The following is a 16,574-nucleotide window of genomic DNA, read 5'->3' as shown; positions in this document are numbered from 1 at the left end:
AAGTTTCATATCAGCGTACACTCCGCTGCAGAGTGAAAATCTCATTCTGGAAACATCCCCCAGGCTGTGGCTAAGCCATGTCTCCGCAGTATCCTTTCTTTCAGGAGTGCTAGTTCTGCAAGGTTCGCAGAAGAGCTTCTGTAAAGTTTGGAAGGTAGGAGACGGATACTGGCAGAAGTAAAGCTGTGAGTACCGGACCTGAGTCGTGCTTCGGTAGCTCAGTTGGTAGAGCACTTGCCCGCGAAAGGCAAAGGTCCCGAGTTCGAGTCTCGGTCGGGCACACAGTTTTAATCTGCCAGGAAGTTTCATATCAGCGCACACTCCGCTGCAGAGTGAAAATCTCATTCATAGCGACAAACATTTCACCTGAAAATTTACAGCAGAAAGTTGAATAAGCAACTCTATAGAATTTCGTCAAATGAAATTAAGGAAATTGTAAGAGAGGTATTAAATAAGTAATGCAACACATTTTTTCTGGAAGCATGTGGTTTTTTTCAGCATTCCCATATACCATACTATTCCCCACTCTTTTGGTTGCAAAACCCTATTGTTCCAAATAATCTCTGTTCAGTGCAACAGTCTTACGCCATGTTGCTGGGAGGACCTCTGTGCCCGCAAGGTATAGTAACTTCTCTGGTCGACGTCAGAGCAATCGTTTTCCTGCATCAGTAACCTCCCCATCATACACGTACTGATTCCAGCGGAGTGCTTCCTTCATTGGGCCAGACAGATGGAAATTGGAAGGTGCAACATCCGGGTTGTAGGATGGAAGAGGAAGGAAAGTCCAATGAAGTTTTGTGATCTCCTACCGGATGGGTAGACTTTTGTAAGGCCTCGCGTTGTCATGGAGGAGATTCTGGTCGTATGTGAAGTATGTTAGCGGCAAGAAACATCAATGCGTTCTCTGCACGATAGCAATGGAGATACTATCGAAGATAGTGCTGCCAAAGAAGACGAAGTAAATATTCCAGAATTCGAATCGCAAACAGCTGCCAACATGAGTAATGTAGAAGTAAATATTCTCGGAGCAGTGAAGCAATTTAAATCACTTAATAAAAGCAAGTATTCTGATCCAGACTGTATGCCAATTAGGTTCCTTTCGGAGTATGCTGATGCATTAGCTCCATACTTAACAATCATACAGAATCGTTCGCTCGACGAAAGATCCGTACCCAAAGACTGGAAAGTTGCACATGTAACACCAATATTCAAAAAAGGTAGTATGAGTAATCCACTAAATTACAGGCCCATATCGTTAACGTCGATATGTAGCAGGATTTTGGAACATATATTGTGTTCGAACGTTATGAATTACCTCGAAGGAAACGGGCTATTGACACACAGTCAACATGGGTTTAGAAAACATCGTTCCTGTGGAACACAACTAGATCTTGATTCACATGAAGTGTTCAGTGCTATTGACAAGGGATTTTAGATCGATTCTGTATTTCTGGATTTCCGGAAGGATTTGACACTGTACCACACAAGCGGCTTGTATTGAAATTGCGTGCTTATGGAATATCGTCTCAGTTATGTGACTGGATTTGTGATTTCCTATCAGAGGTCACAGTTCGTAGTAATTGACGCAAAGTCATCGTGTAAAACAGAAGTGATTTCTGGCGTTCCCCAAGGTAGTGTTACAGGACATTTGCTGTTCCTTATCTATATAAACGATTTGGGAGACAATCTGAGCAGCCGTCTTTGGTTGTTTGCACATGACGCTGTCGTTTATCGACTAATAAAGTCATCAGAAGATCAAAAAAATTGCCAAACGGTTTCGAAAAGATATCTGAATGGTGCGAAAATTGGCAGTTGACCCTAAGTGACTAAAAGTGTGAGGTCATCCACGTGAGTGCTAAAAGGAATTCGCTAAACTTCGGTTACACGATAAATCAGTCTAATCTAAAAGCCGTAAATTCAACTAAATACCTAGGTATTACAATTACGAACAACTTAAATTGGAAGGAACACATAGAAAATGTTCTGGAGAAGGCTAACCAAAGACTGCGTTTTATTGGCAGGACACTTGGAAAATGTAACAGATCTACTAAAGAGACTGCCTAACTACGCTTGTTTGTCCTGTTTTAGAATAATGCTGCGATGTGTGGGATCCTTACCAGATAGGACTGACGGAATACATCGAAAAAGTTCAAAGAAAGGCAGCACGTTTGGTATTATCGCGAAATATGGGAGAGAGTGTAACAGAAATGATGCAGGAATTGGGGCAGGAAATTGTTAAAAGAAAGGCGTTTTTCGTTCCGACGGAATCTTCTCACGAAATTCCAATCACCCACATTCACCTCCGAACGCGAAAATATTTTGTTGACACCGACCTACATAGGGAGGAACGATCACCACGATAAAATAGGGGTAATAAGAGCTCGTACGCAAAGATTTAGGTGTTCATTCTTTCCACGCGCTATACGAGATTGGAATAATAGAGAATTTTGAAGGTGGTTCGATGAACGCTCTGCTAGGCACTTAAAAGTGATTTACAGAGTATCCGTATAGATGTAGATGATGAAGAACTTCGTCTGCGTTTTTGTGCGACGAACACGCTGAAGTCGTTCCACCAATTTTCTGAGGGTGGTACAATAAACTTCTGAGTTGACCGTTGGACCATTATGGAGGACATCTAACAGAATAGCCCCTTCAGAATCGCCATGAACTTACTGGCTGAGGACGCGGCTTTGAATTTTTTGTTAACTGCTTGGACTGCTGTTTTGTTTCTGGTTCGAAGTGATGAACCCATGTTTCATCCACTGTGATGATGCTCGCCCAAAAATTGTCACGATCAGCCTAGCAAAGCGCAAGCAGTTAAGTGCAGATGGTTCATTGTTGCTCTTTATGGTCTTCTCTTAGGCGGGGAATCCAGTGGCCAGGCATCTGTGAATGCCCCAACTGGTCGACGAGTGTGTCAGGACTACGAACAGAGAAGTCAATTTGTGCAGCGAGGAGTCTGATTGTGATTCGTCGATCATCTCGAATGAGAGTGTCCATGCCTTCCAGTATTGCAGGATTCACAGCAACTGTGTGCAGCCGGCCATCAAACGGGAGATCGGACAGGTTAGAGCGACTTTGTTCCTATGATAATGGACCCCCCCCCCAACCCAATTAGCTACCGTGCTTTTGATCACTGCCAGGTCTCCGTAATTGCTTGGGACACATCTCCGTTACAGGCTCCATTTTGAAGGCTACACATAGCGTTGCCGTGTATGGGAACTTCATGGAAATATAGAAGCTGAATCGGGAATATTTCACGTTATCCCAAAAAAATTACCGTATTTTTCAACCTAAACTGGCTGAGAAAGAAAAATGTGTTGCGGTACTTACGTAACGGTCCTTGTACATTCTCTCAAAAAAAATCCTATCTCGTTTGAATGGGGTTTTCAATAGAATACTAAGGATTTGTTACCATACAATATGCCCTGTTTAACCTGAAATATGTGGCGTATCACTAACGCAAGGCATTTTTCTAGAGAGACTGAAACATACCATCATCAGTCCCTTCATAAGGATGGTGACTACTGACCTGTTTCAATGCTGGCAATATTTTTCAAAATTTTTGAGAATGTAATGTATTCTAGAACAGTATCTCCCCTGAGCAACAGTAATATCCTCAGCAAATCACAGTTTGGATTTCAGAAGTGTTATTTCACTGACAATGTCATTTCCATGTTCACTCATCAAATTTTACGTAACACAATAGCGGCACTTGGTATTTTATGCGGCATATCTAAGCCAGTTGACTGTGTGAATCACAGTATTCTCTTACACTTGAAGTTTTATGGGACTCATGATGTAGCCAACCAGTGGATGATGCCCCACCTAAGCAAAATAATGCAAAAAAATGTACTTAGTTATTCAACACATGTCATCTGGGGGCATTATTCTGACTGGGGAGAACCAAAAATGGGGTTGTCCAAGGTTCAATCTTAGTTGCAGTGCCATTACACATGTATCTAAATGATCTTCTATCCAATGTACAAGCAGAAACAGTTCTTTTTGCAGATGGCACTAGTATTGTAATCAATCCAAGCATACATACAGAAACAGAAGATACAGTAGACAATGTTCTTAAGAATATCATTGACTGGTTTTCAGCGAAAGGTCTCACCCTCAGTTTTCAAAAGGAGCAGTATTCTGCACATATAGGGGTACAACACCAGTGGTTAGGTTAACACATAGTGTGGGAATAATAAATATGGTGGAAACTTCAAAATTCTTAGGTTTTCAAATAGATGAGAATTCAGGCTGGAAATAGCACATTTTGGAACTCATAAAACAACTAAGTTCAGTCGCATTTGCACTTAGAATCATCGTAAATCCTGTGGACAGACAAATGTGTAGGCTGATATGTTATGCATAATTCTATCAATTTGCACTTGTTATTTTCACCAACATGACGAGATTCTTTGTATCAATCTATTTAATGGTATTTCTGAACTTGCAATTGGTAGCATAAAATAAATTTTCCTCACGATATACTTCCATTCTCTCTGTCCTGTCTCGATGGCCTATGGCCGCTTCACTTACAACTTTCAGTTTAGACTTGCATGTTATTACCAAAGGTGGCGAGATACAGTGTCTCATCGTTTTTCATGCCATTTCGTCGTTACTAATAAGTTTATACGCAAGCTGTTTAAATTTCTTTGATGAATCTTTTACAAAACCTAGTTCCAAGCTGTAATTTTTGTGAAACATTGAAACATATTTTAAAATTTCCCCAGTACATCGTCGAAGATTTCAGGAAACTTATTTTTAAAAGGTATTTGACAAAGATCTTTTACAGTGTAATAGATACCTCAGGGATTAATAAAACACACACTTTTAACTGAAACGTTAAATTAAGTTACATTTATTAAATACAAGTAAATTTAAAAAATAACAGCTGATTTGTTTGACACGATACACAGCATCGTCACTAGGAAGATCCAGTAGGATACATAATGACGTCATGAACCTGAAACAAATAACGTTTTGATTAAGTATTCACAAGTTTACAAAAAACTATTTTAAGAGCATTAAAAATAAAGCTACCCTCCACCTGTATGTTTGGTTGGACACTGTAGCCCACTACTAGGAGCGCAGCTGTTGAGGGAGGTATGCCTGGACCTACTTCCTGCCTATGAACTGACTTTACCCGGCCAGGAAGAGAAGAATCTATGGTGAAAATAGATTCCAAAGCACGTTGTAAGTTGGTATTTTTGACACCCACAGATCACTCAGTTGAGTTGAACAGATCACAGAGCAAAATCCTACAGCCAACTGAGGACTGAACACTGTAGCTTAGCACTTAACAATCAGACATATACTGGACTAGCCACGGAGCCATTGTGGAAACTATTTTGGAAAAGATCATCTGAGATTTATAAGCTGTCACAAAACAGTACCGAATTAGTTATGTGCTTAGGGTAACGATGCAGGTCGAGTCACATCCTTAAACACTAGTGGACCGACATCGTCATGTAAAGTTGTGATTTGACCTGTAATTTCCCTATCTGTCTTCCAAAAGGGACCTGCAGTTATCGAAAAAATATATAAAAACAAATGTTGCTGTCCAAGGATAAATGGTGTTAGTTAAAGGGACCTAGTCGTTCAGTGCCATTTCCCTGGTCCAGATTTCAAATGCAGTGAAGACAATGTTGTTATTGTGTTCATCAGTCCAAAGATGGTGCGAAGCAACTCTGCATGCGAGTGCATTCTCTGCATAACTACTGCAGCCGACGTCCATTTGCAGTTGAATGCAATACTGCCTCTACAGTCAATCCCCTTCTTCCCCCCCCCCCCCCCCCCCTACCACAAACACACACACACACACACACACACACACACACACACACACACACACACACACACAAACTGACGATTCCTTGTTCCTTGATACTTCGCCATGTGCTCTTTCAAGCGATCCCTTCTTTTAGACAAATTGTGCCATAAATTTCTATTTTCCCCAATTGTGGTCTCATCGTCAGTTATTTGGTCTATCCATAGTATCTTCAGCATTTTCTTGTAGGAAAATATTCTAAGAGACTTTAGTTCTCTTATATCAATTATTTAAGGCCACGTTTCACTTCCATACAAGCTACACTCCAAAAAATATTAAGTACATATTGGATAATTATTGTTCTGAAAGCCAATATTTAGTGGCAGTGTGGTGTTCATGTAGGGCTGCATTGTAAAGTTGTTGGCGTTCAGTACCATCATTTGTAACTGTTACACTGTGTATTCACGGAGAATAATAGCAGACAAGAGAAATTTATGATACGAAACAAACGCGTGGAATGCAGCTTGTAAAGACTGATTTAACTGTGCAGTTGGAGACCACGAGGAAGTAGGTACATTAAATGTTGGGTACCAGAATAGCCCAAGAAGAGGCATGGGTCTGTGGATTTTTTCTGCATACAGCCTCAACATTAGTCACCTGAGAGCTCGCAGTCGTTCCCAAACTTGTGTGAGGCATTTTAACCATCATTAAATACTAGCAGCGGAACTACTTTCCTAATTTTTTTTTATTTTGGAACTTCCATTATTTCTTACCGAGCCAGATGCAGTATTCGTGTGATTTTGAAAAGTGAAATCTAAGTAGAGGACTGACGATTATTTGACAGGCTACCTCCGTATCTGACTTACGAAACTTACTATTTATGAGGGAATCATGTCGCTTCCCGCGCCAGGGTTCCCGGGTTCGATTCCCGGCGGGGTCAGGGATTTTCTCTGCCACGTGATGACTGGGTGTTGTGTGATGTCCTTAGGTTAGTTAGGTTTAAGTAGTTCTAAGTTCTAGGGGACTGATGACCATAGCTGTTAAGTCCCATAGGGCTCAGAGCCATTTTTAAGGGAATCATGTAATATCAAGCGTTTCCTTTTTCAAAAAGGTTGCCATTTTTTGCACTGAGATTTTTTTCGGTGAAGTGACTCTTTTCCTGTAGGAACGTACGGATCATGTGTATGACAGGACATCTAAGATGAATTATTAAATTTTACTTCAGAAGGAATTAGTTAATTAATATTTATTCTCCGGAAACTACAGTCCTGATTTGAGAAATTAAATTCTGTAACGTTAATGCACGGTACCAGTCTTCTCAGGAAAAAATATGTGTACTCACTTGGACTCGAGGATGTTGGGACAACATGTAGACAACGGCTTCAGCCACGTCCTCAGACTGCAGGCAGGGTATCGTGTCGTATAAGTTCGGAGGCAATCCTTTGAAGTTCGAGATGAACTCTGTCTTCACAGCTCCTGGAGACACTTCCTGTTGAAGAAGAAAATACTTTTTTACTAAAAAAAAAAAAAACAGTTAGAATAGCGATGTAACTACCAAGCGTTAACTTATTTATTTCCTAGTAAACAACACTGAAGTACTGTTGTCATTTCCGGATCACAAGTCAATGTAACATGATAATTCTAGCACTCGTGGTCTTAGAAATATGTTACTACAGATGGATGGCTTCAGATGCAGACTAGTCATTGGATGTCACATGCGTAACAAATCCATGAGGGTCATTTCAGTTCTTCTAAAGCTGCCGAAGTCGTCACTTGGTGATGTGATTGTGAAGTTGGAACGCAAAGGGACAGCTACATCGAGAGCAGATGTTACGTACAGACGGACAGCGGCCGCCGAGCTTTCAGGAGGGTGGCTGGCAGAACGCGCATGAAACCAGTGGGAGGAATCACTCGCGAGTGCCGGAGTCTGTCAGCAGTCCAGCCAGATCAACGGCTGTGCGTAGAGAGTCAAGAAGAATGGGGAACAATGGACGAGCAGCTCGTCTTAAGCCACACATGAAGGGCTTATTTCGAAAGTGTTACAAGTCCATCATCTCCACTTTTCTGTCTACAATGCTTTTGAAATTATTGAGTCAAACAAACAGAAAGAAAGGTTCATCTCTGTCAAGACGCCATATACTTGAATATTTCTGGTATCTCAACTGCAGATTTTTCAGCGTTCATTTAACTTTAGGACTCAATATGAACAAAAACGGACTTGTACCATTATTGACATAAGCCCTTCACATGTCGGTAGTCACTGCTAAGCGACTCTTGAGGTGGAGTAAAGAGCGACGCCAGTGCACAGTAGTTGACTGGAGAGTAATTTGGAGTGACGAATCTCTGTACCCCCTGATAATCCGATGGGAGAGTTCGGGTTTGGCATCAGTTGCTGTGCCAACACTAAAATACGGACGAGGCCGTTTTGGGGAATGGGGGTGTTTTTCGTGGTTTCAGTGTGGAGGATACGAACCCATTTTGCAGAATTGGGTGTATTGCGTACGGAAGAGAAAAGTTTGGAGCCGGCGAATGTTTGTGTCGGCATGACAATGCACCCTGTCAAAACGCCGATTCTGTGAGGAAAAGGTTTGTGGACAGTAGCAGTCCCGTAATGGACTCGTCTGCCTGGGGCCCCGACCTGAACCCAATGGAACACCTTTGGAATGAGGCAGAACGACGACTTCACTCCAGACCCTGCTCTCGGCTCATGGACTGCCATTTCTTCGTAGACATGTCAGACACCTCATTGAAAGTATACGCTGCAGATTTCAGACCGTCATAAAGGCAAAGGGCGGGCAAAATCCGTATTAATGTCTACTAACAGGTGTACGGATATATTTTATAAGATGGTGTAGACCGGGTGATAATTATTTAAACCGACAGACTCTGGGAGCATGTACATGACACCGAAACAAATATTAAACCAGTAGGAGGAGTTTTCTTTGGATAAAAATTAATTAAACTAATGAATTCTGGGAGACTGAATGGGACAGTGAAAACACTTTTCGTAATGTGTTTACTTGTGAGGACGAATAGTTTCACAAACATGTTTTCATTCTTTACTTCTCCAAAACAGAAACATTAACACAACACAATTACTTCAGTCATAGTAGCTGTTCAAAATGCCGCCATCAACTTGTAAACAGATGTTACACCACTGGGTCATGATGTTCTGTCCGTCACAGTGGAAGACTACATGAATGTCTTTAATTACTACTACTGCTGTTATTATCCGGGCAATAGGGTTCTCTTCTGATTCAACACGGGCTTTGTAAACAAGACTCCACATCTCCCGACACATCGATAAGTCCTGAGGGGCCAAATCCCCAGAATCGACGCACAGTACGACTGAAATGTGCCGCGCCCGTCATGTTGGAACCAAATACCCTGTCCTGTAGTGAGGGGCACGCCATCCAGCAACTCTGGCAATGCTCTGGCGAGGAAATTACAATAATGGCTGTGATTTAATGGCCTAGGTAAGTCACCAACAATATCTGCACACACTTTCACGTAGAACCGCAGTTGATTCACTCAAAACATTCGAATTGTCGATGTTGAATAACCCATCACGCCCGAACGTTGCTTCATCTGTAAACAGCACACAGGACGGAAGTGTAGGATGGCTCTGGCGCTGTCAAGGACCACTGCGAAAACTGTGCTCTGAGTGGATTATTACCCGGTTCCAGGTTGTGCACACTCTGTAAGTGAAATGGATTAACAGTTGCTCATGAAGGAGGCTTCTTACATTCGCCTGATTCGTTCGCACATTATATGCAGTTACACGAGTGCCGAAAGCGATTACGCCCTCTGCCGGACGAAAAAATGCTCATAGGTGATTACGAAATTGCAGAAAAATGTTTTGGTGTCTCGTGGAAACTCCCAATGTTTGTCGGTTTACATAACTTTCACCACGTATGCATAACGAGGAAGCGTCTGAGATGGGGGAAGCTGTTTCGGTTTTCTTTGAAAGGTCGTGCCACCATTGACAGGAGGACAGTGTCGGAAGTGCCATCGCGGCAAGGAAACGCTACAGTTTCCTGTGAACACTCTGGCAAATCCTTTCTATAGTGATTGTTGAAGCCATAGTATATCCCGTCGTCCTCGCCAATACTAAATCTGCAGCTTCGTAGAATCGCAGAGAATTATTTCTAGAATGTGCGAGAATCTGGCAATGAATTACAAGTTTGTACCCCAGATTCCGGAAGCAGCCATATGCCCCCCTTTGTCCCTATGGTCCTCGAAACCTGCCGTGCATCTGTTGTTTTCAGCCAGATCAAGTACAGGGGACCCTGCTAGGTCGAGTTGTTTATGGTGGTGGTATTAATTTCCATGAAAACACCCTTTACTGAGAAAGGATGGCTGGGTGGCCGTGCAGCTGAACCTAGCAAAACATTATCATTAACTCTATTCGCTACAGAAGATGCAGATTCTGTGCACCACTGCAGGAAATTTAGCATGAAATACAAAGAACGATTAAGTCCTCTAGTCCGAGATTCTGCTTTTGCTTATAGACTACATTCAGAGCTACAGCTACATGATTACTCTGCAATTCACATTTAAGTATTTGGCAGAGGTTCATGGAGCCTGGTTCATACTATTTCTGTACTGTTGCCCTGCCAAACAGCACGTGGGAATAAGATAATCATTCTAGCCGATGTAGGTGGGAGACAACAAATACTTTCCCACATTTGGAGGAGAAAGTTGGTGAATGAAATTTCGTGGAAAGATTTCATTGCAGCGAAATACGTCTTATTTTAGTGAGTAACACAACAATTTTATTATATCCGTCACACTTTCCCCGCTATTTCGCGATAGAGCAAAACGAGCTGCCCTTCTTTGGACTTTGTCCTTTATCAACGCTATCTGGCAGGGATCCCATACCGCGCAGTACGTCTTCTGCCAATAGAATGCAGTTATTGGTTCTCTATGGCTATAATGCAGATGTTCCTAGGTCTAGACTTATCCTTTGCCCTGATCCCTTTGAGACTGTGTCCCTCTTTGAACTGACCTTCTAACCGAAAGAAACACTCACTACTACTATCGAAACAGCTCAGCATCTTCTTCGTCATATTTTCAAGAAACAAATGTGGGTGCCATCGCCGTCATCCAGATGGCGCAAACTCTGATGATGGCCCGTAATTAAAAGACCGAAACCAGTCATAATGTAACGTCCGCTGCGATCAAGATTGCTTTTAAATAATTTCATCACAATAAGATCTCTCTTTTCCGATTACGTTATATGCTCGTAAAATGTGGATGTTGTGAAATGGCGTTGTTTCAATTCTTTTGGCTGGGATGAATTTTGACACTCTGAGAGAATAAATTACTTCTCAAACATTTACCGTTCTTTTTGCAGTACGGACTGCCTCAAGCTATTGTTTTTTTTTTTTTATTATTAAATCAACCCTCGACCCGCCTCGAATTCCTTTCCTGTGCCAACTTTTCATCTCAAAGTAACACTTGCGACCTACGTTTTCAGTAACTTGCTGGATGTATTCCAGTCTCTGCCTTCTGTACTGTACTGTACTGAACTGTAGTTCTTACCCTCTAGTACCATGGAACTTATTCCTATGTCTTAACAGACTTCCTCCCATATTGTTCCTTCTTCTCGGCAATGTTTCCCATATATTCCTTTCCTCGCCGATCCTACGGAGAACTTCTTCATTCCTTACCTCGTCAGTGCACTTAATTGTCAACGTTCTTCTGTATAAAGAGAAAGGGAAAGAGTTATACCCCAAGAACAAAAAGAGTACGGACTCCTCAATGCTTCATTCACAGCAACCGAACTGGAAGACGCCATTCAGAATATGAAACTGAATAAGACCGCTGGAACTTATGACCTTAGAACGGAGCAGATAGAACAGTTTGGGCCCAAAGGTCGAAACTGGTTACTACTGTATTAAAGAGCTGAATATTTCAAAACTATGGCGGCAGGCTAGAGTGGTGGCTTTACTGAAACCTGGCAAGGAGATATAGAACCCCAAAAGTTACAGACCAGTGTCACTTCTGTGCCCTCTCCATAAGATACTGGAGCGGATGATTCTCAACCGGGTGGCAGAAACTATAGATGGAAAAGCTCATAAAGGAACAAGCAGGTTTCAGACCAGGAATATCTTGTTGTGGGCAAATACTTAATCTGACGCAACATATAGAAGATGGGTTTGAAAAAATAACTGGAGCAGCTTTCGTAGATCTTACTGCTGCATATGACACGGTAAACCACAGAAAGCTATTGCGCAAATTATATCACCTCACAGGGGACTGTAGGTTGACGATGGTTATTGGTAGTCTTCTGCAGAATCGAAGATTTTATGTCTCCCTAAATGGTAAGAACAGTAGATGACGACTGCAGAAGAATGGCATGCCACAAGGAAGTGTACTTTCTCCCGTCCTTTATAATGTGTACACTAATGACCAACCTATATCTCAAGGTGCAAGACTGTTCGTATATGCTGATGACAGAGCTGTGGTGGTCCAGGGATCCAATTTTGATGCAACATCTGGAAATATCTCTAGAGCGTTTGAAGAACTGGCTCAATACTACGACGCCAATCACCTCAAGCCAAACCCCGACAAAACCCAAGTACGTGCTTTCCATCTACGCAATAGAGATGCTGGAGTTGAGCGCGACGTTACATGGCAAAGTAAGAAGCTAAAGCACTGTCCAACACCTAAATACCTTGGGGTTGTACTTGACAGAACGCTTTCCTTCAAGCAGCATTGCTAAAACACCAAGGCTAAAGTCTGCTCCAGGAATAACATCATCCGCAGAAAGACAAACTATGAATGGGGAGCTCAACCATCAGTACTGGGAACACCAGCACTTGCTCTGTGTGTTTCTGCAGCAGACTATGCAGCACCAGTATGGGCAGCGTCTGCACATGCTAAAAAGGTTGCTGTAAGTGTAAATGAGACAATGTGAATTGTTACAGGCTGTCTCAGACCCACACCAACGGGTAATTTGTACCTACTTGCTGGAATTGCCCCATCCAACATCAGAAGGCAGGTGGCAGTAGACGCTGAGAGAACAAAGAAAGAAACAGATTCTCGACACCCACTGAGTGGGCACATCACTCAGGCCCGGAGGCGTAAGTCTAGAAATAGCTTAATTGTAAGAACCAAGATCCTTGACGGTTCACAGGAAGATAATAGAGTCGGTAAATGGGAGAATGAACAAACCTCACTGCAAATAATACCAAAGGAGTAAATGGCACCTGGAAACAAACTTCCTTATACAGTGTGGAGAACACTAAATAGCCTGAGGGCTGGTGTACCCAGATGCAAAACTAATCTGTGCAAGTGGGGAGTGCTGACTACCGATGGCGACGTTCTTTGCGAATGCGGAGAGGTACAAGACGAGGCACATCAGCTCATGTGTCGACTACTGCCGGAGCCTTGCAGTTTTAGTGACCTGCTACAAGCCAACGACAAAGCCGTAGCGGTGGCTAACTATTGGAAAAATAAAATTTGATTTGGATGCGCAAAAGTAAAGTAACCACATCTCAAATGATTCTGTTCTCTTCTGTTCTGATTTTCCCACAACCAATGTCTCACTGCTACACAAGGCTATGCTAAGCGTCCGAGATGAGGGACACTGTTTCGGTAGTGTTCCTTGAAAGCTCGTGTCACCATTGACAGAAGGATAGCATCGGAAGTCGACACCGCGCCAAGGAAACGCTACAGTTTCTCGCAAACAGTCTGACCGATAAGCGAATCCTTTAGACAGTGATTGTGAAGTCACAGTATATCCCATCGCCATCGCCAATACTAAATCTGCATTTTGATAGAATCGCAGAGAATTATTTCTAGAAAGCATAGAATACTATTCTAAATTTCGGAAGTTTTTTCCTCAAATTAAGGCCTATGTTTGATACTAGTTAACTTCTCTTTGTCAGTAATGTTCTTCTTACCAGTGCTACACTGCTTTTTATGGGCCCGTTGCTCCGTCCGTCATGGGCTGTTTTCCTGCCTAGGTAGCAGAATTCCTTAATTTCATCAATCCTGATCATAAGTTTCTCGCTGTTCTGAGTTTTGATATTCCTCATTACTTTCGCCTTTCTTCGATTTACTCGCAATCCATATTCCGTACTCATTAGACAGTTCATTTCATTCAAGAGATTCTGTAATTCTTCTTCACTTTCACTCAGGATAGCAATGTCATCAGCGAATCTTATCACTGACATCCTTTCACCTGGGATTGTCGGTATGCCTCTGTCCGGGTTCTAATATCTCTGATTTTATCATCATGGTCTCTTCGCGAGATATACGTAGGAGGGAACAATATAATGCTTGACTTCTCGGTGAAGGTATGTTCTCGAAAGTTCAACAAAAGCCCGTACCGAGCTACTGAGCGTCTCTCTTGCAGAGTCTTCCACTGGAGTTTATCTACCATCTCCGTGACGCTTTCGCGATTACTAATCGATCCTGTAACGAGGCGCCCTGCTCTTCGTTGGATCTTCTCTATCTCTTCTATGAACCCTGTCTGGTACGGATCCCACACTGGTGAGCAGTGTTCAAGCACTGGTCGAAGAAGTGTACTGTATGAATGAGATTTTCACTCTGCAGCGGAGTGTGCGCTGATATGAAACTTCCTGGCAGATTAAAACTGTGTGCCGGACCGAGACTGGAACTCGGGACCTTTGCCTTTCGCGGGCAAGTGCTCTACCAGTTGAGCTACCCAAGCACGACTCACGCACCGTCCTCACAGCTGGAGACGAGTTACTGGCAGAAGTAAAGGTGTGAGTACGGGGCGTGAATCGTGCTTGGGTAGCTCAGTTGGTAGAGCACTTGCCCGCGAAAGGCAAAGGTCGCGAGTTCGAGTCTCTGTCCGGCACACAGTTTTAATCTGCCAGGAAGTTTCAAGGGTACTGTAACCTACTTCATTTGTTTTCGCACTGCATTTCCTTAGGATTCTTCCCATGAATCTCAGCTTAGCATCTGCTTTACCGACGATTAATTTTATATGGTCATTCCATTTTAAATCACTTCTAATGCCTCCTCCCAGATAATTTATGGAATTAACTACTTCCAGTTGGAGACCTGCTATATTGTAGCTAAATGATAAAGGATCTTTCTTTCTATGTATTCGCAGCACATTACACTTGTCTACATTGAGATTCAATTGCCATTCCCTGCATCATGTGTCAATTCGGGCAGATCCTCCTGCAAAGAAAAACTGGGAACGAACTCTATAGATGTAGCAGTCAGGGCGAACAGGCTTAGATGGTGGGGTTATATTACACGCATGGGAGAAGCAAGGTTACCCAAGAGACTCATGGGTTCAGCAGTAGAGGGTAGGAGGAGTCGGGGCAGACCAAGGAGAAGGTACCTGGATTCGGTTAAGAATGATTTTGAAGTAATAGGTTTAACCCGTGTTAAGTAACTTCTAACGTCACAAGTTGCGCTTAGATATCACTGTCGCCAGCTGTTTGGGACTGTGTACTCACCCCAACGCGGATCTTGCTCTAGTTGGCGACCAGGTCCTTCCACAGTCCTTCCAGCAATGTCTTGACGGCTTTGCTTGCTCGCCGTGTACATCGCTATGGCGCTGTTTGATGGCGGCACGTGGCCCAGTAAGCTGTGGACACAAGGAGCAGCTGTTATATATGTGCTCGAAGACAGAAAAATATACTCATTGACATTTAGATTTCAAAACTTTGGTAGCTCCTCAACTCGAGCGATGAAAAACGCATGGTTGTAAGTTCATGTGGGACCAAACCGCTGAGGTCTTCGGTCCCTAGGCTTACACACTACTTAATTTAACCTATACTAACTTTTGCTAAGGACGACACACACACACACACACACACACACACACACACACACGTGCCGGAGGGTGGACTCGAACCTCCGATGTGGGGAGCCGCGCTAACTGCTGCAAGGCGCCTGAGAATGGGAAAGTCTTTCCTGGTGTTCTGCGAGATCTGTGTGAATAATATCAGCGTGAGTTGCACGTCAGTCTATCTTCTTTGCGACATTCAATTGTCATCTATCGGTGACGTAAGATCCCGAAAGCCGGTTCGTGACCAAATAGATAATATTTTGCATAACGTCGGGAAAGCCTTTCTTACTTAATACTGTTATCATATTGTATCAACCGCCGACGGAAAATACAGTTATCAAAAGAAAATCATTTTAAAACACAGAATCTGTTTATTAACGTTATTTGTCTGTAAAACTCTGTAATTGTGTACAGTCGGCGTTTGAAGCTGCACAAGCTTAAGTCTCTGAATAAACAATACCTTGTAACAGTCCGTTATGACTAGCATACTCACAGGAGCTAAATGAGGTATCGTTTGACAGAAGACTAAACATTTGCTTGAAGCAACGTATGTTAACAAATGCAGTACAAGTAGAGTGGTGTTTCCAGAAATAAGTTGCTGTGCTGCCGTAGGATATTTCCTTATTCTTCATACACGCGCAAATTGTTTCGATTGAGTAATTAAAACACAGTATAATGGAACAGTATGTATACTTGACAAGGTCGACCTCTGGGCAGGCTGCGTTGTTTTCGGCGTATACGGCGCTGTAGGGCAATACCACATTATCCAAATTTTTGCCACGGTTTTTGGATCCCGCTGTGAAACATTTATGAAGTAACTGTTACGTTTTTATTAAGTAATACCTCTTATGGCTTTTGAATTTGGTGATCATTATCGTCTGTTACAAGTTGTTGTCTATGCAGCTGCTTGTACTACTGTACTCTTTATTTTCGAATATCTGTAGTACAGAAATGCAGCAATTTACAGGTAAATGACCTGGAGGATCTTCATTTTTGATGTATTTTAGTCGCTCGAGCTCAGGTACT

General features: G+C 42.6%; 1 pseudogene; it reads right to left on the bottom strand.

The window, feature by feature from the left end:
• Positions 1-4,873: 4,873 nt before the first annotated feature.
• LOC126335727 (dehydrogenase/reductase SDR family member 11-like) overlaps positions 4,874-16,574 on the bottom strand; it is a 33,735-nt pseudogene continuing 22,034 nt past the window's right edge.

Source organism: Schistocerca gregaria, chromosome 2 (genome assembly GCF_023897955.1).
Source record: "Schistocerca gregaria isolate iqSchGreg1 chromosome 2, iqSchGreg1.2, whole genome shotgun sequence".
NCBI classification, from domain to species: Eukaryota; Metazoa; Arthropoda; class Insecta; order Orthoptera; family Acrididae; genus Schistocerca; species Schistocerca gregaria.
The sequence above is the reverse complement of the archived record's forward strand: the minus strand, read 5'-3'. Positions and strand labels throughout refer to the sequence as shown.